The sequence below is a fragment of the Myotis nattereri genome (genome assembly GCF_964212035.1).
Source record: "Myotis nattereri genome assembly, chromosome: 6".
Classification (NCBI taxonomy): Eukaryota; Metazoa; Chordata; class Mammalia; order Chiroptera; family Vespertilionidae; genus Myotis; species Myotis nattereri.
Window position 1 is genome coordinate 7,923,951 of NC_138081.1, and position 24,627 is coordinate 7,948,577.

The window sequence follows — 24,627 nt, forward strand, 5'->3', positions numbered from 1 at the left end:
CGCGGAGCCAGAAGGGCGGAAGTGCAGCTCGCCAGGCTTCTTTTAATTCAGGTATTTTTTAGCCCTGGGCCATAGTTGACACTCAGATTCCCACGTGACTTTGAGAGTTTATGGTTAGGGAAGCTACTGATTTCCAGGAAAGCAGCTTCTGTATGAGAATTCACTAAGATGTGGGTTAAAGATGAATTCTGTCAACTAAAGGGCGGACAGATCTGAGAAAAGGAAACATTAAGAAAAACTACCACATATTAAAACTATCAGTTGAATTGTGAGCTACATACTGACGTGTGTGAAAGTGAATGCATGTGAATGATGTGAACTAACACGACTCCTGAGGGCTCAGAAGCACAGAGAAACGAAGGCAAAAGTGCAATCGAGGAGGAGACTGGTCATGGTCCAGTGGTTCTCAACCTCCTGGCCCTTTCAATACAGCTCCTCATGCTGTGACCCAACCATAAAATTATTTTCGTTGCTACTTCGTAACTGTGATGTTGCTACTGTTATGAATCGTAATGTGAATATCTGATATGCAGGATGGTCTTAGGCGACCCCTGTGAAAGGGTCGTTTGACCGCCAAAGGGGTCGCGACCCACACGTTGAGAACCGCTGGTTTAGACACATCCTACACTTGGTTTCTCAAGCATGAGAAGAGTGAGAAAAGGACAAGCCAGGGAAAGCTGCTGGAGAAATAGAAACACTTACAGACATTTATTTACATTTACATTCATTGTAGCGATAAGTATGGCTATAAACTTGTTTTTACTCTACCATTTGGGGTGGGAGGAAGGACAGGGAAGACTCCAAAAACAGCCAGAGTTTCCCAAAGATATGGAAAGGTTCTGAAATAAGAAATGAAGAATGAAAAGTTTTGAAAAAATGGACTCCATTTTAGGAACAATAACAGGTTCTCTCAAATGTCAGAAGATATGACAAATTATTCATTGTTTTTAAAGAAAGATCCCTAATATTTATTTAAGGAATTTAGACTTAGAAGATAAAAGAGCAGTTAGCATAACCATTCTATGGAATGGGTCTTTCATCCACCCCCAGAAGGCATCTGTAGCCCGTTCCGTTCACCCTCCTGCTCCCATGGGGCAGCTTTCCTGAGAATGTGCCTGTTTGGGGCCAAAGGATTTGAATGTCCCTGGGAAGAGGGCAGTGGGACCCTGTGGGGACTGTAGAGTGGGAGGTGCTGGAAGCAGGATCTCAGGGACTTGTCTGATGTAAGTTCCTGCTCTTCTGAGAGAACGAAAAAATAAAGTCAAAGCCAAGCACAGCTCCCCGTTAGGATAGCAGTTTTCAGGATCTCCCACTAAACCTCCTTAACTCACTGCAGTGGCTTTTGGAGAGCTTTTTAAAATACTTCCCTTAAGTATCATTTCATGGGGATGGCAGCCTGTCCTTTACTTGGGACTTGCTGTGCATTTTTGCTTTCTCTAGCGCAGAATGCAGTTTCCTTGTTAAAAACACACACACCACAAAACAGAGCGAGATAGCCTTCCTGGGTGTGTGGTCGTTTTACATCTAAAAATCTAGAAAGCGCCTCCTCTAAACTGCGTAAGGGATCCACTTGTGGTGAAAAGTAACTTAGAAGTTCGATAAGCCAGAGGTCTCCCTTTTCCTGTGTTCTATGGAAGTTCAGTTTTTACTGTCTTGGTTACAAAAATGAGAGACAGGAAGCAGTGAAGCAGCCTTGTGGTCTGAAGAGTGTGATCTGTGTCCAGCCAGCGCCAGCCTGGGCACGGGCCTGGAGGTTATGGCCCCGGTGAAAGTTGCGTCCTTGGCCAGGAAAATCCCTGCCAGAGGATTTCCCCTCTCACCCCCCTTGTTCACCCCAAACAGCTGTGAATTTCGGGTTGCAAAGAGGAAGTCAAGGCTATTTCTGCCTTAGTCGTCAGCAGGGAAAGTAAGTTACTGGGTTTTATAGTCCAGAGACACCAAGGAAACCCCAAAAGTAGATGGCGGAGCGTTTGCTCTTGGACATGCCGGGCTCTCCTGTGGGCAGGAACGTGGTTTTTCTGGAGAAAATGTTCCCACACTGACTTCCAAAAGATTACTGGGAGATTTTCTGTGGCACAGAAAATTATATCGTTATATTCATAGGACATCCTCAAATAACTTTGGTGTGGTTAGAGTTAATGGTAGTAATGCTACAAATTACATGGTAAGGCTTCATATTTATCCTTTCTCAGTAATTTGTAGATCAAGTTTGTTTAGTTTACAAATCAAAAAAGTTTTTAAAACAAAAGTCAGTTGTCTCTGCTTTACTTGTGATGCTATTACCACCATTAAGAACCGCCCCTGCCTGGCCAGAGTTGCTCAGTGGTTGAGCATCGATCTGTGAACCAGGAGGTGATGGTTCGATTCCTGGTCAGGGCGCATGCCCAGTTGCGGGCTCGATCCCCAGTTTGGGGCCTGCAGAGACAGCGGATCAATGATTCTCTCATCATTGATGTTTCTGTCTCTCTCTTCCTCTCCATTCCTCTCTGAAATCAGTAAAAAATACTTTAAAAAATAAAGAACTGCCCTGGCTTGCTAGCTTACTTAGTAGCATAGCCCCTAAGGGCCAGGTTCTATCCCAACTCTGCCTGTGACTTAGGCAAGTGATATAACCCCTCTGAGCACCTGTGTCTTCATTTGTGTAAAGGTCTGGGACAGTGCTTGCCTCCTGAAGCAGCATCACATGAGCTAACTGTGTCTGACCGTGTTTGCCCCCTGTGATGATTCTGGAATGGTAATCCTGTGTGTTAACATGTTTTTTATTGATGATGCAATCTTTAAAATGTATTATTGATAGCAGGGGCACCCAGCCTTTTCAGATATGAGTCCCATTTTGAAAAGCCTAAAAATGGTAATGGTGGCAAAGTTACAAACTGATACAGGCCCACAATTTCTTGTCTAAAACCTTGGGGTTTAGAATCCAGAATCTTTGGGTTTTGGGAGGGTAATACTGAGCCCCTAGTGCAGTGATGGCGAACCTTTTGAGCTCGGCGTGTCAGCATTTTGAAAAACCCTAACTTAACTCTGGTGCTGTGTCACATATAGAAAAAAAATTTTTTTTTTTAAGTGTTCCCAGTAGGCTGAATGCTATGCTACCAACATAGCAGAAAAAAAACCTATTGGGGAAATGTTTTGTGGTCATGTCCTAGAAATTTTTTGATATTTGCAACCATAGTAAAACAAAGATTTATATTTTTGATATTTATTTTATATATTGAAATGCCATTTAACAAAGAAAAATCAACCAAAAAGATGAGTTCGCGTGTCACCTCTAACATGCGTGTCATAGGTTCACCATCACTGCCCTAGTGGGATCTGGGACAGCACTGGAGCATATTTCTGCTGTGAGATCTGTAAATACGGTAGATGGAGTAAGCATGAAGTGGCTCCGTGTTGGTTTAGGTCAGGTTTTGTACCTAAACAAGTTTGCCATTAAGCTTTTGAAAATGCTTTTTGGATTTCTGAATTGTAGATAAAGGAATCCAGATCTCTGCCTTTATTATAGAAAAATTGCTAGACTCATAAAAACACAAAGAAGAAAATAAAATCATCTATAATTCCACTACCTAAAGAAATGAACTGTTGTAATTTGGGTGTACACACTTTGGTCTTTTTTCTATGTGGACTTTATTTCTTTTTTTTTTTTAAAGAAAAACAAATGACATTGTTGTGTACATACTTTGTCTCTGATTTTCACTTACTATTTTGTGAACACTTTCACATTTTTTATTCTCCTCAACCTCATTTGAAACGGTGAGTGGTATTCCACCGTGTGCATGAACTGGAACTCATCGAACCCCTCCCCTGCCATCAGACAGCAGTTTGTGTGTAGTTTTTTGCTATTGGAACAGCACTGTATGTACATCCTTGTGGGTGGTTTTTGTGCACACTCATGCTTGTAACACTTTATAGACTCAGTAGGATAGTAGGTGTAATTTGAGCATTCAACCATTGCAATTCAACATATGTGCAGCTGAATTCAAGGACCCTTGTAATAATTCTAAGGCCCCTTCCATCTCCTCAGCCCTTTTGATTGGAAAGTAATGTACTAAGCTATTGCTGTTAAATGCTACTTATATTTAGAAAGTTACCTTTGTGCAGACACAGGATTTTTTATTGTTAATCCTCACATTTTTTCCTCTGAGGACATTTTTTTCCTTGCTTTTTTTTCAGAGAGAAAGTGGAAGGGAGGGAGAGAAGCTGGGTGGGAGGAGGGGGGTAGTGAGACAGAAACATCATGTGAGAGAGACACATCCATTGGGTACCTCCTGCACTCACCATGACCAGGGCCAGGGATTGAACCTGCAACCCAGGTATGTACCCTTGACCAACAATGGAACCTGAGACCCTTCCGTGCGTGGGCCGACACTAACCACTGAGCATACCAGCCAGGACCAGACACAGGATTTTTAATGGTCAAGTTGGGGTCTCTTGGGTCCCTCTTCAGAGGCAAAATGTTGAAAAGAGGGCCATTAGTCATACAAACTCATGGAGCAATATGCTCCAAGCAGAATGGGACAAAACCCAGTTTCTTTCGTAGTCCTAGTTTTATTATGGGAAATTTCAAGCATACAGAAGCCAAGAGTATAAAATAATGAATCCTCGCATACCTTACGCTCCCATAAGACAATTAACGGCTTATGACCAATTAATTCTGTTTCTTTTTAGCACCCCCCTTACCTCAATTATTATGAAGAAAATCCTATATATCTTATTATTTAAGGATATATCTTTGAAAGATAAGGACACTTTAAAAGTTATTCACCATCCCCTGACCGGTTTGGCTCGGTGGATAGAGGTTCGATTCCTGTCAAGGGGATGTACCTTGGTTGCGGGCACATCCCCAGTAGGAGGTGTGCAGGAGGCAGCTGATCGATGTTTCTCTCTCATCGATGTTTCTACTCTATATCCATCTCCCTTCCTCTCTTTAAAAAAATCAATAAAATGTATTTAAAAAAATAAAAAATAGGCTTCCTTCACATTAAAAAAAAAAACTTAAAAAAGAAAAAGTTATTCACCATATCATTATTACACCTAGAAAATGGCAGTTCTTTAAAATTATCCAACGTTTAGTCAGTCAAGGTTCATGTTTTCCATACTGTCTAAAATACTTTACTTTTAGTTTGTTCAAATCTGTGTCCAGACAAGGCCCACACATTCCATCCACTCGATGTGGCTCTTAAGTCTCTTTATATCTGTGCCTTTCATCTCGGTCGTTTTTTCTTTCCAGTCTGTTTGTTGAAGACAAAGGTCATTTGCCCCACTTCCCACGGGCTGGGTTTGCTGACTGTCTCTGCGGTACCCTTCCCCAGTGTTTCCTGTAGGATAGAAATCAGACCTGGAGACTTGGTCGGACTCAGGTTGAGATTTTTTTGGCGGGATTTCTTCCTTCAGAAGAGTCTTTTTTGTGATGTTGGCGGCCATCACTGCCTAGATCCATGATTTAGCTAAGAGTTTGCAAAATGGTGAAATTTTGATTTCTGTTTCACCTGCTTCCCTTGTTGACTGGAATACTTTTTAGAAAGAAACTTTGTAGAGAAACCTCCTGTTATGAATGACCTGGTTATCTCTGAGGTACAGTCTGTGCAGGAAACATGAATTCAGTGCTTGATTCTTTCCCTTACTTACCAGTTTTCAGATCAGATTGGTTTTTCAGTAGTCCTCAGAGGTGTCTAATGAGTTTTTTTTTTTTTATGGTAAATATTATGAACTCTTTTATTTAACTATAGCTGTGGTTCTGTAATAACCTTTTTAAAATGTGCTCTGAGACATTTAGACTTTGTCAATTTTACTTTCCCATGAAAAACAGTTGAATTGGTTTGTAATGAAGTGATGTTGTGTGTTTTTGTGTATTTCAGTTGAGTGGTCTTTTACTCAGAGGTCCAGTTCAGGCTTGTTCAGCTGGCCATTTACAATCAAATGTCCTAATCTTCGAGAGAGAAGTTCAGCTGGCTTCTAATCAGAGTCTCTCTCTCTCTCTCTCTCTCTCTCTCTCTCTCTCTCTCTCTCTCTCTGTAAGTTTCCTGCTGATCATAGATGACCCTATAGGTGAGAAATCTTTAAAAAGATGCTCTAGGGACTTGAGTAGACAAATTTCTTTCGGTTGTAATTATGGGTACCCACTTGGAATGGTGTTTTCCCACCAGCTGTATAGGGCGACTCTATATAAGAATCTAGATATGTCTGACTGAGTGTCACTTAGATTATTCACTCTCATTTGTTACTCTGAATACGCATCATGGTGTCACACTTTTTACGTAACATTGAAGAGTCAGTTGAACTGTCCTTCATTAAGTCTACTGGGCACATTTTTCTGTCTCCTTGTTGATTTCTGATTTATTGCATTTGACACCTCTGTATTTTTTTACTTGGTTCGGAGCTCAGCCATATATGAAAGCATTTTTGGGGGGGATTATATTTTATTGACTGGTTTTGTATTTGGGAAACTGGGTCCGGGTCCTTCTGCCTTGGCTCAGATCCCCCATTGACTCACCCTCCAAATGCTACACCTAGAGTCAGTTTAAATGTGATAAAAGCAGCGTGGACCCGCCCATTTGTTTCCCTTGTTGACAGTTGTTGGGACAGTCAGGGTTCTCCTGCAGCGAGGCCTCGGCCTCTGTGAGGCTTGGCCAGCACCCAGCTCCGTCACTGACAGAGTGCACAGCCCTTGTATGCTGGGCTCTTAGAGTCTTCAATGAGCATTGTCATCAGTGCAGATGAAAATAAAAGTAACAGAAGAAATACATATATTGAACTTCATTTATTGAGAAAGGAAGATGTATCTTAAACACGCCCCCTTCGTAGTGCCAAGGAGCCAGTCAGCACTGTTGAGCCGGGGGGTGGGGACGTGGGGGGTGCTCCATGATTCTCGCAAGGCGGAGGCGGAGGCTGTGGCTGTACCTCCCTGTGCGGTCGGTCCCCTGTCGCGGCTGCACACGGCACTCGTCCCTGGCAGTGGTGCCAGCACAGCATGATGTGTGCAGACCAGTCAGGTCTTCACTGTGATTGGAACAGCAGCCCCAAATGTCTGTCCCACTAGTAATAGCGTGAGTAGTCGGCATTGATTGCGCACTCCTGACAGTGGGTTAGCAGCATTCCTTTTTACATCTCAAGGCACTAGTAAGTGTTGTCCTTACTAGTATTAAGAAAATCAAAATTTTATAATCATCCATCCTTTTGTGCATTTTGTGTCTTTCAGCTTTCAATGTGTACACTCAGAGTTCCTAATTGTAATTGTCTTCAGTTGCAGCAAAAGCTTAAAATCTCAGAGGGATTATAATTTCTTACAGGAATATTTATTTTTAAAAGTTGGAAACTCTCAATTCTTACCTGTGAAAGGGTAGGAAGGTGGTGCTGTTCCCTGAGGCATCGGGTATTTAGAAAACGGGCTAGTTTATTGGGAGGTGGCGCGTGATTGAACCCCAGGAAGGGCCTTCCAAGGGGCTCTTGCCCGCACACAGCCCTGCTGCCCGCGGGACCGGCTGTCGCCTTGCTCTCCTTTTACCGGAGTCACATCCAGTGCGATTTTCCTTCTCGTTCCTTTAAACACAGTCCTTTTCTCAAGTTACTTTTCGTTTTGAATACAATCAAGACCTACTTATAAGGAGCCTGGTGACCAGAAAACATTACAGAACGTCACTCAGGGCTGTTCACCGGAATCGCTGGAAGGTTCTTAGACTTTCTGGTGTTTGGTTTTAGGTCTTTCGCTCCTTTGCTGGCCCGGAGGGGAGCCCTCGTCCTTGTCCATAGCTTTTGGCGTCGTGTTCCCCATCGTTCTCCGACCCGGCCTGAGGAAGTGGGCGCGTTGACTCTTGTCCTAGTTGGATCCAGCTGCCTTACTCTTGCTGCTTCAGGTTGCCCGACAGCCTTGATAAAACTTCAGGGCAAAGCCCCACCCAGATTGCAGTATTTGAGGTGCTTGCTTCACAGGTTAATTCACAACCGCTCCGTGCTGCAGGCTGGCCTGCCTTTGGGTGGGTATGTATGTGTGTGTTTGGGAGGGGGCGGTGTTTCACTTTTTGGGCACCTAATGCTTTGCTCTCTCATTTACCTTTGCAGCGTGCCTGCTGACAATTGTTGTTATTCCCATTTACCAGTGCCTTTCCCAGAGGAGCGAAGGGCTGGGGAGAGGTTAAAGGGACCTGCTCGGGCCACACACAGGGTGCAGAGGGAGGAGCCTCTCACTCCACTGCACTGGCCGCCTGGAAGGCTTGGTCTCTTTGGATGAGATTCAAGCCAGCATTTATTACATGCTTAGGTAATATTTTACAGAGGGTTTGATTAGGGAATTATTTATTTTAATTCGACAGTTGCTTTTTGTTCTAAGCCCTTTACAAATATTAACTCCTTTTAGCCTCATAGCAGCTTTGGGAAAGGCACTAGTGTCACTCCCATTTTACTGATGAGGAAACTGAGGCACAGAGAGGTCAGGTAGCTTGCCCAAAGTTTTGAACCCAGGCAGCCTGGCTCCCGAGTCCTGGCTCCTAGTTTTTAATGTAAGTGGGGATTCTTCCTTTTATCCAAGAATGGAGCACAAAATCCCTTCATCAACACTTTGACTACATAAAGTGAGAGGCTTATTTTTTTAAAAAATATATTTTATTGATTTTTTACAGAGCGGAAGGGAGAGGGATAGAGAGTTAGAAACATCGATGAGAGAGAAACATTGATTAGCTGCCTCCTGCACACCTCCCACTGGGGATGTGCCTGCAACCACGGTACATGTCCTTGACCGGAATCGAACCCGGGACCCTTGAGTCTGCAGGCTGACGCTCCATCCACTGAGCCAAACCAGTTAGGGCGAGAGGCTTATTTTTAAAGGAATCATAGGAATTTTCCTGGAATATAGGAAAGTTGGGTGAGGGGAATGTCTTTAAACTTATGCCAAATAATATATTAGTTTAGAGGATATATAGCAATGCCATGCAGCTCATGAAGAGGAGAAGTACCCCTTTTGTCTTTTCAAAATTTCCTTCTAGAAAATTCTCACCTTCCTCTCAAGCAGGTTAACGTAGTCATGAGTTTCATCTGAGAAAATTCAGGACCCCCCTCCCCCCCAAGTGTCAAGTTCAAAGTGATAAAGATTTGTTTTGGACACATGACTGCCAGATGTACTGCCCACGCCAAAATGTGTGCAAGGGGAGTAAAGCTAAGCAGTTGGCAGGAAGCCAGAGGTGTGTGTATTTGAGGTTATTTCTAACAATTGCTACCAACTCTGCTTGCAGTTCTCGTCCCTCCTCCCCCCCTCAGTGGTGAGTGGTGCATGATCGCATTTCACATTCCTAAACAGCAGTTTGTCCACAGAATGATTTTCAGAGAGTCCTGCCTGCTTCACATGGTGATGGAGCAGCTTGAAGCCTGGGGTTGTGGGACAGGAGTGTCGCTTTCCCTGACCCTGGGGGCTTTAGTCCCCACTACCCAGCGGTGTGGGGGTTAGTGCCATTTTACCTACGAGATGAAAAGAGGTGAAGTGACTTGCTCAGGACTGAGGTTTTGCATTTGCAAGGCCTGTAGAGGCCATTTCATATGGAGAGCCGGCTGCCAGAGCTGCGTCCCCAGGTGGGAGAAGTGTAAGGAAAAGAGAGTGTTCTAGTTGCGAGCTCTGAAAACACCTCTGGGTCCTGTGTGCTTAGCAAGAATCGAATAGCTCTATTACTTTTACCTGCAAATGAAAATACCTCAGATGCTGGAATTGGCAACGATTCCAGATTTGTTACTTTTTAAGTGATTGCTATCTCCATAATTATATGTTGAAGACCTAGCTGGAGAATAATTTTCTCGCTCATCACTTACCAACAGCCCTTTTGCTGTAGTTACCAGACCCAGGGCGGACTTTCAGAAAGGTTCGTAAGTAAACGATTCAAGACTTAGTGCTTTACTGTAAAGTTCAACAGTTTTTCTTTTTAAAGGAAGAGTGTATAAGAAATAATGATTCCTGTAGTTTTACCTATTATGTTCTGGTGACCCAAACAAGAAAATTGTCTTTTTTAATGTCTCTCTTTTTTTCCACCCATCATGACCTGTTAGACTCATTGTCTTTAGTGATCATCACTTCTGTTACCTCTCTCTTTAATATTTAACTTTTGTCAATTATATCTTTCATTTACAAGGAGAAGTAAGGACAGTGGCAGCCCAGGTATGGTTTAGCCTCTCATTCACTTGGCAGATGTTTATGATACTTATTTATATTAATTCTTTTGAGTGAGTGCTCACACGCATTTCAGAAGATCTGTGTTTGTTGCGAGGAGCCATGTAGCTAAGCTTTGTGTAATGCTGCTAGTGCCAATGAAATGATCTTGTAGAAGCTAAACCCAAGGTTTATCTTGTCTGGGGGGGTCCCTTTGGAATCTATAAAACTGGCTGCTTATAAGTTCTGTGTTTTTTGTCTTAAGATTGGGTCTTTACTGTCGGCTAATTGTGAGGCTTAGTTGTCATCCTAATAAACCAATTTGCCCACAAGCCTCAAGCTGTGAGTTCGGACCACAGCCTGGGTCTTTGAAAAAATGTGACTATTAACCATCATTGCCGTGTTTTCTCAGACGCTTTCTATTGCTGATCTGTTTTCTGGCTTTTCTCTTGGTGATGACATGTCAGGTCATTGCAGTCATCCTGCACGGATCAGGCTGGAGCAGGCTTCCTCCGCACCGGGTGCTGGGACTTGTGAAGTGCTGACACCTAAGGCCTAACCCCCTCCTTTTTATTGTTGTTTGACTGTGTTTACATTTGTTTTAACCTCCCTGCCTCTCATTGCCCACTTAGTATTTGTACTGAGAACTTAGGATTGGCCTGGGTTCCTGTGGGCATCTGGGTCTGAGTGGAACAAAATCTGAATATTGTTTCTCCCTCCTTCATTGATTTTGGTTTTAGCCTTTTATTTGATGTGTAGACACCAGGATGACCTTAAGTTCTTCTTGTCATTGAGTTTTAGCTTCGCCTCGGTCTGGGGTCGGGAAAGAACATAGAGTCTCAGTTTTATCCTCTCGCCTCTCGTGCGTGAACTCCGGAGGGAAGAGGGCCTGGGTGAGACAGGAAATGTGTGCAGGAAACTTCTCCAGGAACCTTCCTCCTCCAGAGCGCAGGCTGCCTTTGGGCAAGGGCTCGAGAGCGCCATTCCTGCTGGTGCTGATCTTAGGGATGCTTTTACTTCTCTGGCACCTGCTTCCCCATCCATCCGTCCGTTCGTCCGTAAAAAAGGCCGTGTTTGTAGCGCTTCCTGACGGGTCCTGAGCAAGGTGCTTCAGCACCTCTGAGGCAGCTGCGAGCCAGGCTGGGGAAGGAGCCCCTGGGCACTGACTGCACTGAACCAGGAGCTGCTGGAGGCCGGGCACACCTTGTCCAGAGAGCCGGGCAGGAGAGGGGCGTCTGTCCCCTCCTCTGTGGTGTGTGAGCGGGCCATTGCCTTTCAGCCCTCGCAGCTTTCATAGCAAATACGGTTAGTGCCTAAGTGATGGCGAACCTATAACACGCGTGTCAGAGGTGACACGCGAACTCATTTTTTTGGTTGATTTTTCTTTGTTAAATGGCATTTAAATATATAAAATAAATATCAGAAATATGTCTTTGTTTTACTATGGTTGCAGATGTCAAAAAATTTCTACATGTGACACGGCACCAGAGTTAAGTTAGGGTTTTTCAAAATGCTGACACGCCGAGCTCAAAAGGTTCGCCATCACTGGCCTAATTACTGTATGCTGAGCGCGCTGGTGTGGGCGATGCTTAGGAATACAGCATTTGCCAATTCCCCGATGATAACGTGCCCTGTCAACTCAGAGAAATGGTTGATCCCAGGACTGGGACAGGGGAAATTTAAAAAAGACAGGAAATGTCAAAAAACACAGAAACCAACCCAAAAGAGCTCTCAGTGGCCAAAGCTGAAACAATTTGAACAGCAAAATAGATAACATTGGATTATTAACCAAAGAATAAAATAAATATCCCTGAGTTAATGACAAATGACTGAATAAATAATTAAATGGGGGGAAGGAGATAGCTCTTCCTTTCAGAAGAATTCCAGTTAATAAATGTAGACGGAATGAGGGGCTAAAAAATTGCCATTAGCCCTCCATAGTTATAATAGCCGAAGGCAAGATTTGTCAATGAAGGCCAAAATTAGTGGGTGAAAGTTTCAGAAGAAACAGAATAGGTGCCTGAAAGCATCTTCCCTGAAATGTTTATTAATTATTATGGTGGCTTCAACTCACGTCTCCACATTCTTCAAAACTCTTCTCTCCCGGAGATGGAGTTCACTTCTCCCGTGCGTGTGGCTGACTCAGAGGCTGGCTTGCTAATGCTAGGAGATGGAAAGGGAACAGCAGCAACCGTGCAGTGGGAGGCCCTGGTGACACCCCTTTCACCGAGTGGTCTCGGCTCACATCACCAGTGACGGGTGATGTTGATATAACTCACCCCTTGGTAGGATGTGTCGAGAAGAGCACTTTATGTTCTTCCCCACAGCCCATCACCTCAGTGCAAGCATGAGAAAACACACAAACTCAGAGTGAAGGCCATTCTGCAAGATCCCTGATTCGTACTCTGTAAAAGTGACAGGGTCAGGAAGGACAAGGACAGACTGAGAAGCTATCACTGATGGGGGACTAAGGAATTATGACTGTGTAATGTGAAGTCTTGCAACAGAACAAGGACATGAGTGAAATATTAAGGAAATCCAGCCCTGGCCGGGTGGCTCAGCTGGTAGGGCTTCGTCCCATGCCCCGAAAGGTTGCCGTTTGATTCCTCGTAAGGGATGTGCAGGAAGCAGCCAATCGATGTTTTGCTCTCACATTGATGTTTCTCTTTCTCTCCCCGCTCCCTTCCTCTCTCGCTAAAAAATCATTAATAACAACAACAACAATAATAATAATAGTTGGGGTAATCTGAATACAGTCTGTGGTTTAGTTAATATTATTGTACCAGTGTTAATTTCTTAAGTTTTGATCAATGTGCCATGGTAACGTAAGATGTTAACAAGGGAGAGTGGGTGAAAGGAACTCTGTACTCTTTGCAATTCTATTGTCAGCCTACAATTCTTCAAAGAAAAGTAAATGAAGACCTTCTCAGGCAGTCAGGTTGTCTGGGTTCAGATCTCGCCTTTGCCACCTACCTACCAATCGGGAGATAATAGACAACTTCCTTAATTTCTTTGCCTCAGTTCCTTAATCTCTAAGAATAGTACCTCCCATATAATAAGACGGAGTGAAGATTAAATAAGTATAAGGAGTAAAGTACTTACAACAGTGGCTGGGACATAGTAATGCCAACTAATACTGTATTGATATTTGTACAGAGGAAATCCAGGCACCTTTTTGGATACCCAGCCATTCAGCCAGGGCTGTAAATATGCTAAAGGAGTTAGGAGAAGTGGCAGTGCGCCAGGGTGGCCGGAGACCCCTTGCCCAACCACATACACCTCTAGGAAGTGGGCCTTGAGTTCTGCCTTTGAAGAAAGCCAAAGATTCAGGTAGCTGATAGCAGACTGGTGCGGAGGAGGAGAGGGAACAGCTAGGCACTAAGGGGGAGCTTGAACGGGAAAGACCTGTTTGTGGAGCAGTGAGGAAAGCCACCCAGGGGCAGTGGGGCGACTACCTGTGGAGTCCGTGGAGGGGTGGCTGTAAGGTGGGCGGGTTCCAGCTTGGATGCTGGCTGGATTGAGTGTAGACTTTATCTCTAGGCGAGAGACGACAGACAGAGGTAGCATTTCAAGAAATTGTTTCGGTCCCAATAGGATTGTGGTTGTTCTTGGAGTATTTGTTTTGTTGATGGGAAAATGTGTGGTGAAAGAGTGACTATGAAGTTACTAATACTTTGAAATTAATGTTTTATTAAGTATGATAAGTTTCCCTGTACCTTTGAGACATTGTAATACATGTACGAGACATTTATTTTGCCTTCTACCAATGCCTGGTGTAGGAATGCATTTGCTGACTCTTTATAATGACAGTGGCCCAGGGCCAAGAGTCACTGCTGTTACATTATTGAAGTGTAATTTACATACAGTGAGTGCACAGAGCCTTACATTTTTACCTAAGTATTGTTAAAGAAGAAAATCGAACTGCTGGAGACTTAGTTGTCTTAATTAAGTGATTCATGAATTGGGCAATATTTCATCTAGAAGGTACTCCAAGGAGTTGTACAAAATGGAAATATTTTTTTTTTACATTTAATATTAGTTTCAGATGTCCAGCATTGGAAGGTTTTTATAGACAGAGGGTGGGACAAGAAAGTTAAGTGAAAAGAGTGGATTATTTCAGGCAAGGTCATTTTCCTTTGGGGGACGTAGGGGATCTTATCAGCAGATTACCTGGCATTTCCTGGTCACTAGTGCTGACCAGGATATTCCAGACTGATTGGTTCCAAATTCCACTCCTGGTACAAGACCTGTACCCAGAAAATTATAAGACACTGAAGAAAGAAATTGAGGAAGATACAAATAAGTGGAAGCATATACCATGTTTATAGATAGGCATAATTAACATCATTAAAACCCTCATACTACCTAAAGCAATCTGCAGATTTCACGCAGTTCCTATCAAGATACCAATGATGTATTTCACAGACTAGAACAGATATTCCAAGAATGTATATGGAGCTACAAAAGACCCCAAATAGCCACAACAATCTTGAGAAAGAAGAAGAAAGTTGGAGGAATCATGCTACTTGATATTAAACTATACTATAAGATTATAGGAATCAAAACAGCATGGTACTGGCGTAAAAACAGACATATAGTTCAGTGGAACAGAATAGAGAGCCCAGAAATAAACCCATGTCTTTCTGGTCAATAAATACTTAACAAAGGGCGCAAAAATACACAGTGAGGTAAAGACAGTATAGTCAATAAATGGTGCTGGGAAAATTGTACAGATACATGCAAAAAAATGAAACTAGACCACCATCTTACACCATACACAGAATAAATTCAAAATGGACGAAAGACTTAAATATTAGATTGGAAACCATAAAAATCCTAGAAGAAAACATAGGCAGTAAAATCTCGGACATATCTCATAGCAATATTTTCTCATGGCAATATATCTCCTCAGGCAAGGGAAACAAAAGAAAAAATAAGTGGGACTACATCAAACTAAGAGGTTTTGGCACAGCAAAGGAAACCATCAACACAGTGAAAAGACAACCTACTGAATGGGAGAGCATATCCACCAGTGATTCATCCAGTAACGGGTTAATATCTAAAATTTATTGAAAAACTCTTATAACTTAACACCAAAATACAACCAGTCCAATTAGAAAACGGGCAGAGGACCTGCGGAGACACTTCTCCAAAGAGGACACACAGATGGTCGACAGACATACGGAAAGATGCTCAACATCGCTGATCATGAGAGAGATGCAAATTAAAACCACAGTGACATGGCACCTCACCCCTGTCAGGATGGCTGTCATCAGTAAATCAACCAACAAGTACTGGCAAGGATGTGGAGTTGGTGGGAACGTAGCTTGTTGCAGCCACTACGGAAAGCCAGGATACTCCAGACTGAATGGTTTCAAATTCCACTCCTGGGAAAAAGACCTACTGTGTGGGGAACAGTATGGAGGTTCCTCAAAACATTAAAAATGGAACTGCCTCGTAGCCCAGAGATTCCACTTTGGATATTTATTTGAAGAAATCCAAAATACTGATTTGAAAGAATATATGCACTTCTGTGTTCATTGCCGCATTATTTACAATAAACAAAAATGGAAGCAGCCCAAGTGCCCATCGGTAGACAGTGGTCCATATAAACAGGGGAATATTACTTTTCATAAAAAAGAAAGAAATCTCACCATCTGCAGCAACATGGATGGACCTAGAGGGTATTATGCTCGTCAGACAGAGATAGACTAATATCATATGATTTTACTTATATGTAGAGTCTAGAGAACAAAATAAACAACCAAACGAAATAGAAACCCTGGTAGACACAGAGCAGACTGATGGTTGCCAGAGGGGAGAGGGTTGGGACTGACTGGGTGGAAACGTGCAGGGATTAGGAAGTGCACGTTGGTAGCTACAAAGGTGACTCCTGGGGCTTGCCTCTTTGTAACAGTGTACCTCGGTGTAGTCATCGCCAAGATCAAGACATAGAGCGTTGTTAACACTTCTGAGGGCTCTGTGTCCCCTCCCAGCCCCAGTGCCCCTCCTGTGGTAGCCACTGTTCTCACCTCTGTCGTCACTGCTTTTGTCTGAGGGCATGTTCCTCTCACCACCCTTCACCCAGGCCGTGCGGGGCAGTGGAGTGGGTGCAGGGGTGGGTCTCTAGGCACCAAGTACCACATTAGACACATCCTTAGACCTAAATAAATTCTCCCATAAAACCACACCCCTGGGCTTATGTTACTTGTCTAAATTCAATGCCATATCTCACCGACGCGAGTCAGTTTTTCCCATTGCGCCATACTCTGTGCCTTCAGCTGACACTTACCGACGTCATCGTCATCAGTGAAAAGTCACCTGACTGCGGTTCCCCAGGAGTTTACCTGGTGGCCGAGGAGAAGCAGTGAACGCCCAATGCTCGTTTCTTTGCTTTTTGCATAACTCTCTTGGGGAGTAGGGGGTTGTGCTGATTTGAAAAGAACAATGGCAGTTTCTCATTCAGTGAGTGTCAGACCTGTGCTCTGCTCATGGGGGAGGTGGGAGTGTGACGAGGGCTGAGAAACGGGGGCTGGAGGGTCACGTGGGAGCCGGGCAGGGTGGCGCTGGGGCAGCCGGGGCGAGGGACCTGCTCCCCTGGAAGCAGTGAAGTGAGGTCGGGTGGAGTGTGAGAGCTCAGGAGGGCACAGGCAGGGAAGGGAAAGGGAGGCTCTCCGAGGCAGGAGAGGAGCGTGGCACCTTCGGAAAACTGCAGCTCGTCGCCTGAGGTGCGGAGGAGGGGTGCTGTGCCCTGGGGAGAGCTAGCTGGGGCAGCAGGTGGAGGTGGGGCCTGGTGCCCAGGCTAAGGAGTTGGATTTTACTGGGAAGGATTTGCAGTTCAGGTTTGGGGAGATGGATCGGGGGCTGGGTTGAGTGGGGTGCAGCGTGGAGGCAGGGGTTCCGGAGGGTTCCGGAGGGTTCTGGAGGCGGGTGAACAGGACCGGTGGTGGTTGATGGCAGTTCAGAGGTCGGTCTCTCCGGTGGCCTCATAGGATCTGCATAGGGCGTTACAGTGTGAAATGAGAGAGAGGGCCTTTGCCAGTCTTGACTGAGTGAGACACTTTTTTCCTCTTTAGCAGAAGGGCAGTGCTTGCTTTCCCACAGCCTCATTCTTTATTTTGTCGTGCGTAGGAGTTTGTAGATGAAGGCCGCGGGTTGTATGATAACTTAAAAAATATCAGGCGGAGACATCAGTCTTTGGCTTGTTTAACCTTCCTTTGCTTACTGTGATGCAAACTAATGTGCAGCCCGCACTCCGGTGGAGGGCGGGGCCTGGCTGCGGGAGCCGGCGGTGAGGCACTTCTGTCCCGAGGCGCGGGCACTTGCTGCTGAAGGGCCTGTGCATGCGACTCCAAGAGTTCTGTAAATTTAAAGCTAACTCGGTCTTTGCGTTGGCCTCTGGTCGGCTGCTGGAATGAGCTGTCTGTGTGCAGGGGACAGCGAGGGATCCGTAAACCCGCAGGGCTGTTCTCGGGCCCAGGACTTCCCACTCACAGGCCTGGTCCCCAGCTCTCAGATTGTGTCCTCACGAAGCTCAAGAAACATTTGCACAGGACTGGAAACTTCTGGAAAAGGCTTCTGGGCTTTGTGAGTGGCATTGCCTGGCGTCCTAACCCTAAATGGTCATTAGGAAACCCAAACCGCACCCTTTACGCCGAGAGGAAGCGAGGAAGCCGTTCTCTCCAGTCAGCCAGAAGAAGTCAGTTATCTGCCTACCCCAGCTCCAAATTTCCTGTTGCTCTACGTCCTTAACAGTTTAGAAAGAAAGATGGTGGTTCGTGGGGCAGAGAGCCCTCACTCAGATGAACAGAAGAGGACGGGCAGTTTGCCTGCAGAGTCAATAGTAAAACTGCAGGACGGGTCCCTCTCTCCTGGAATCTGCTCCTGGAACCTGCGTGGTGCTCCGAGCCACGTGACTGTCCACGTGACTGTCCGCAGCTCCAGCTTCAGGCTGTGCCCCAGGGGCTAATGTGCTCACAACACAAGTCCCAGCACACCCAGGGCGCTCACTTTGTTTAAGTTGTGAGTGAGAAAGCTTGCTTGGTGAGCTGCAGTTCATGAGTGCTGATCACGGGTGACCTCTGTTCAGCGTGGTGATGAAATCAAACATTCTTTTGTAATCGGACACCTTTCCTGATAGGCATGATCATCGTGTTGCATGGTAATTCGGTAAACAGTTCACGTAAGTGACTATAATTAGTATTAATTCTTGCATGGTCAAATCAAATTTTCCCTGTTTGATGTTTATTCATTTGTTGGTTCTCCAGTATCTGTGATTAGCATCAATGTCAGTGTATTTGGTTGCTACCTGGAGTGCCTGACCCTCCGCATTGGTATGCTCTGGCCCCTGGTGTTAAAACACGGAAGTCTGGCTTCTTTAGAGCCCTTGGGGAGAGAGGGTGGTCAGCACGATTCTCTCTCCCCACCCCACGTCAACGCCCCGGCAGCTCCTGTGTCTTCTCCCTGGCCCCAGGGATTCTGGGAGTCTTGGGTCTCCAGGGAGGTGGGGCTCTAGACCTTGAGACTGGGTGACCCACCCAGGGCGGGAAGAGCACACTGTTGGGGTGAGAGGCCCCTTCACCTCTGAGGAGTTGAAGAGTAGGATTATATTGCATTAAAGAGTAGGATTGAAATAACTGAAAATCCCTCACTAGCAAATAGTAAGGGTTTAATAGACTTTTATGTATTCTACTGCAAAGTTGACTTTAGGTTAGAGAGAGGGCCAGTGCACTAGTAAGAATACTTTGATATCTTGGGTGGAGAACCACTGAAAAGAAAACAGTACATTCTGGATGGATTGAGAGACAATTGGTTTTGGGTGACATGTGTGCCCTGCCCTTTGTACTGTGTGGCGTGCAGTGATGGTGGGTGGGCCACTGCTTGGTGGAGGGATGCAGAACCTTGTGTTGTGGTCCTGCTGGCTGCGTGTGTACGGCCTGTGTCTGTGTGGTTAACCTGACCCACCCTTTGGTGTCCCTAGAGGTCTGGTTTTCTTTCCTGTATTTGATGAACGCTGTCAGCTTCTGCAGAGGTGAACGTGGTTCTGTCTTCAAACATTTATGGAGTTTCTGCTCTGTGCTAGGAGCCAGGTCCAGAAAGATGATTAAATATCTCAGCTTTACTTTGTTTTAATTTACCTTTATTAGTGAAAGTAGTACAGAGGTCCCATGTTTTCCCATTGACCCCCTCTCCCACCCTTCCCCTCCTCAGGCCTGCACCACACTGTTGTCTGTGTCCATAGGCTGTGCACATATGCATGTACGTTCTTTGGCTAATCAGTTTCCACACACCCCCTTCCCCACCTTCCCTCTGAGAGTCCGCAGTCTGTCCCATGCTTCTGTGTCTCTGGATCTGTTTTGTTCATCAGTTTATTTTTTTCATTAGATTCCACATATGAGTGAGATCATGTGATACTTGTCTTGCTCTGACTGGCTCATTTCACTTAGCATAGCACTCTCCAGGTCCCTCCATGCTGTCCCGAAGGGTAAGAGGTCCTTCTGTTTTCACAGCTACGTAGTATTCCACGGTATAAATGTACCACAGATTTTTTATCCACTCATCTACTGATGGGCACTTGGGCTGTTTCCAGATTGAAATATCTCAGCTTTGAATAAAACCCTTTGCATTTACCTCTATGAATTCATTTGGCTTCAGCATCCCTTAAATGTGCCCACAATACAAATAAATCAGAGAGAGGCGAGCCGACTTGTTCAAGGTCGCCCGTGACAATAGAGGCTGAGCTGAAGCCTCGGACTCTCGACTCCCCCCCCCCCCCCCCACCCCCCTACTCACCAGTGAGGAAAGACTAAGTAAAAAAGGCTTTGAGTCTAAAACTCATCCATCAGCAGGGATGGCATCTTCCCAGAGCAGTGTTGCAGAATTCATACAAGTGCTTCTTAGACTGTGCTACTTATGAAAACGATCATTAAAAACATCAGAATTTTGCCGAAGCCGGTTTGGCTCAGTGGATAGAGCGTCGGCCTGCGGACTGAAAGGTCCCAGGTTCGATTCCGGTCAAGGGCATGTACCTGGGTTGCGGGCATATCCCCAGTGGGAGATGTGCAGGAGGCAGCTGATCGATGTTTCTCTCTCATCGATGTTTCTAACTCTCTATCTCTCTCCCTTCCTCTCTGTAAAAAATCAATAAAATATATTTAAAAAACAAACAACAACAAAAAAAAACCACATCAGAATTTAAAAATAGTTAATGAAGGACTCAATGTGCTCAACAGAAATCCATCACCCAGTAAAGCTGAGGTGATCGGCTCCTCCCGTTTGGCCTGGAGTGTTGCCAGGGAGCCACTGTTCGTTTGTTCGGTGCGATGCTGATTGGCTGGGCAGGCGGTGAGGTGTTTCTAAGGTGGGGAGGGGAGGTTTGGGAAGTTCTGTTTGCCAGGATTGAGTGTGGGAAGCAGCTCAGGTAGGTGCCAGCGCGTCCTCTCCTGCAGCTGGAATCCTCTGGGCCCAGTGGCCATTTTAGGCTCATTCTTCCAAAAAGGTCTTTGAGCTCCCTGTGTTGTTTGTTTGCTTTGTTTGTTTGTTTGTTTAATCTTTACTTGAGGATATTTTTCCATTGATTTTTAGAGAGAGTTGGAGGAAGACAGAGAGAGAGAGAGAGAGAGAGAGAGAGAGAGAGAGAGAGAGAAACATCAATGCAGGAGAGACACACATTGATTGGTTGCTTCCTGCATGCACCCTGACCAGGGCCTGGGCTGGGGAGGAGCCTGCAGCCGAGGTGCGTGCCCTTGACCAGCATTGAACCCAGAACCCTTCAGTCTGCAGGTCGATTCTCCATCCACTGAGCCAGATTGGCTAGGGCAAGCTCCCTGTGTTTTTGACTCTTAGTTTCTGAAAGACTTGAGAAGGAATGTTTCCCCAGGAGCCAGGTGAGAAGAGCATGATAACACTGCTCCGTGGAGCCAGGGCCGTGCAGTGGGCACAGCCGGAAGGCTCTGGTGGGAGCAGGAAGGCTGTGGCCTGTTCTTCCTGCCGATCTCACTGGGGGCCTGGCGGCTGCAGTGACAGAGCAGAGGTGACCTGTGTGGTTAGAGCATGGGCTCACGGCCTTGCTGCGCTGAGGCAGTCAGTAGTGTGACCTTGGGCAAATTGCTTAATGTATCTTTTTTATTTTCAGCTGTAAAATGGGGTGATATGTTACTCTAAAAGGGATTTTTGGGGTATCACGTAAAGAAGGGCCTTCTGTTTATATGTGGGAAGTACTAGCTATCTCTTTACATACTTTTATTTCTGGGATCATTTGAAGTGGGTGTCCCACCAGAATAAAACTCCAGGAGGGCCAAGGCCATGTGGCTCTGTCTTGCTCACGTGTGCCTAGAGCTCAGCAGACACTCAGGTGCTCGGCGATGAAGGAGTCCCCCTCGTTAGTACCGTAGGCAGCTGGGGAGTGGGCACTGCCCAGCATAGACTGGTACTGTTACCGTCCTGGAGCTCCCAGCCGAGGCAGCTTCTTTGTTAACAAGGGGCAGTTTGGGTTTTATAGTCCCAGCATTTCCTCCCAGAGGGCTTCCTTCTACCTCCGCTTGGCTGATGGGAAGGTAACGATGAAGCGAGAGGAAAGGCCGGCACCTACTCGAGCGCCGGTCTCTGAGCTGCTCCGTGCCGTTCAAGGCCCCCCTAGTTAAGGCAGAGCTGGTTCTTCTGTCCCGTCTTCCCAGAGTTACTTTCCCTGTAGCCAACCAGAAGCCTCCAGCTTCTCCAGGAAAACACCCAAAGGCTGGTGGCACCCCTGCTGCGGGAGGGGGACCTGGAGGCCGGGAGGATGTGGCCGCGTGGGCTGCCCGGTCAAGGACAGAAGTTCACGTCCTTGGAGGAGATCTGTCTCTTCTCCCTGCCCATCAAGGAATCTGAGATCATTGACGTTTTCTCGGGGGCGTCCCTCAGGGACGAGGTTTTAAAGGTTATGCCAGTGCAAAAGCAAACCCACGGGCAGAGCACCCAGTTCAAGGCTGTGTCGCCGTTGGGGACGACAACAGACATGTTGTTCTGGATGGTAAGTGCCCAAAGGAAGTAGCCCCTGCCATCCGTGGGACCATCGTCCTGGTCAAGCTCTCTGCTGTCCCTGTGCGGCAAGGGTACTGGGGAAGAAGCCAGCAGGCCCCACACCGTGGCTGCTGGGCTCTGTGCTGGTGTGCCTCAGCCCTGCCCCCAGGGCACTGGCATCATCTCAGCCCGTGTCCAAGCATCTGCTGCTGCTGATGGCTGGTATCACCAGCAGCTACCCTCGGCCAGGGGCTGCACTGGCACCCTGGGCAACTTCGCCAAGGCCACCTTTGATGCCATCTCTAAGACCTACAGCTATCTCACCCCCGAGCTCTGGGAAGAGATTGTGTTCACCAGGTCTCCCCATCAGGAATCACTGACATTTGTAAAGGCCCACACCAGCTTCTGTGCAGAGGACCCAGGCTCCATGTGGCCAACACGTAATTTCATACAAGAAAAGTACAGTGAATTAAGTCTGTTTAAAAAAGCATCTAGGGATAAGGGGCATCTGACTGGGTCGCACACTGAGGAAAGTCTGGACGTGCTGATTTGTGAAAGGATGAGACCAAAGACTTGGCTACCGTGCACTTTTTAACAACATCACTGAATTGAATTAAAATGTTAACTAAAATGATAAAAGAAAATGAAATTACTGTGGGTTGAGACTGCTGTTTCCTCTGTTCTCCATGGAGCCTGCTATGGAAGAAAAATGAAACAAAATGCTTTCTATACAGCCTCTATTTTAAGAAGAATGATTCCGAGACAAACCCGGGTCCAAGAAATTTTCATCAGCAAATGAAAACCGAATTGCCAGGTTTGCCAGATGTCTTGTTTTGAAGAAATTTTTCCTCATTTGGTCTCTTGTAAAAGTCTTCCTCTAAAATATGCTCTGTCCCCATGTAACTTAAAAATAAAAAGGTTTTAGAATGTTCAGCATCCCATCTGTGTGGGCTTATAATTCTTGGTGGTTCAGATGGGAATTGCATAAAAATAAAGGCAACACACCACAGTACTGGGCTACAGAGCTCGGGGAAATGTTCTTAAGTCATTTAGCCCACTCCGTTGGGGTGTCACTCAGCTGCTCCGCCCCTGCCCCTCCTGTGTTCCAGGGACAGCAATAGGTAGAAAGGCTCATAACTAGGGGGGCTGCCTTTTACAGTTAGAGACACAGGCTCCCAAGGGGACATCTCTTTTGGGGGCAACATGAACACTCCCTGCATGTTCCTTTCCTTGGTTCACCACTAACCCTCGCCCTGCAGGCCCCCAGACCCACCCACCCACCCAACCCCCTCTGTATGCAGAGGATGAGCAAGGGGAGGAGGCCCTCCTGCCTGGGCACCGAGACCCAGCTCCTGCGGGGAAATAGGGGCAGGCCCTTGGCCGAGTGGAGAGGGCCCCCTTGTGATTTGTGGAGAAGCGGTTCCACTAGAGGTACATCCAGATGTCAGCGCTGGTGGCTCCTTTTCATTTATGTGACCTCTCCCCCTCCAGCCCGCTTCCCTGCCCCCAGGTGTTCCAGATTACCTGTCAGAGTTCCCGTAGCCACTGTAGCCAGATTGAAATTAACGTTAGAGAATCCGTTTTTGTAAGAGCGTTCACATTAAAGTGCAAACTACGTGGTATTCCGCCCTGTCTTGCTCTGCTCACCTGTTAAACTAACCCGAAGGTCTGGGGGTGTGACTTAGGAAAAGTCGCATCAAGTAGAGGCTGCTGTCTCCCGCTGGAGGAGGGGAGGGGTCCCGTCCCGGAATCCACTCCTGCCTGCTCTCTGCCCTCCGGGTCACTGTTCTCTTCTCAGCCGAAGGCGGGAGGCCGCTGGCCCAGCCGGCCCACCCCTCCACGCTGTGGCTGTCCTGCTCAGGGAATTCCAGGTGTTTCTGCTGTGCTCAGGGTCACCGCCCTGTACAGGGCGGCGCTGTGACAGAACTCCTGCCTGGGAGGCTGTCTCTGGTTACCAGCCCCTCCCCCGCCTGATGATGCCTATCCAGGCTCTTCCCTTCTGCTTGTCTGCCTCGGGCTCGCTCCAGAAATGCTTTTCCTGTGTCTTATCTACCCTCCTGCCCGGTCCCTGGAACCCCGCACCATGTTCCTCCTGGAGACTGAGTTTGGCTATTGTTGAAACCAAAGCTCCTCTGTGGGTGTGGAACACCTTCTAGTCGAGAATCGAAGGGGCTTGAAGTCTGTGCGAATGTGGATTGGGGTTGGTGACCCCATTTTGTGGGTAGTGCTTGTTATGCCCAGATGTCAGGATCCCCAAAAGACCACCACCAGGGAGCCAGCCGAGTCTGATGCAAAAGCAAAGAGTCTTTTATTCAAACCCGGGCTTGGCTCCCCTACCTTCCTTATTGGTACAGCTGCAAGTGGCAGAGAGGCTAGCCCGGTGGGAAGAGGAGTTTTATAGGGGGGAGGAGAGGGGACTGTGGGCCCTGCCGATTGGCCAGGCGCAAGTCGGTGTCTCGTTACACAGGATGTGGTCATATCTATGGCACGCACTTCCCTTG

The 24,627-nt window shown here is 46.4% G+C and overlaps 1 protein-coding gene and 1 pseudogene across 3 annotated transcripts in view; both read left to right on the forward strand.

Moving 5' to 3' along the window:
• Positions 1-24,627, forward strand: part of ANKS1A (ankyrin repeat and sterile alpha motif domain containing 1A) — a gene marked incomplete at its 3' end in the record, with an annotated part of 178,558 nt that overhangs the window by 5,121 nt on the left and 148,810 nt on the right. The gene's annotated exons all lie outside the window — the stretch shown is intronic.
• LOC308521490 (small ribosomal subunit protein uS5-like) lies at positions 21,906-23,668 on the forward strand (annotated as a pseudogene). Its single transcript has 2 exons — positions 21,906-22,566; positions 23,618-23,668. The product of its transcript is annotated as a small ribosomal subunit protein uS5-like (transcript).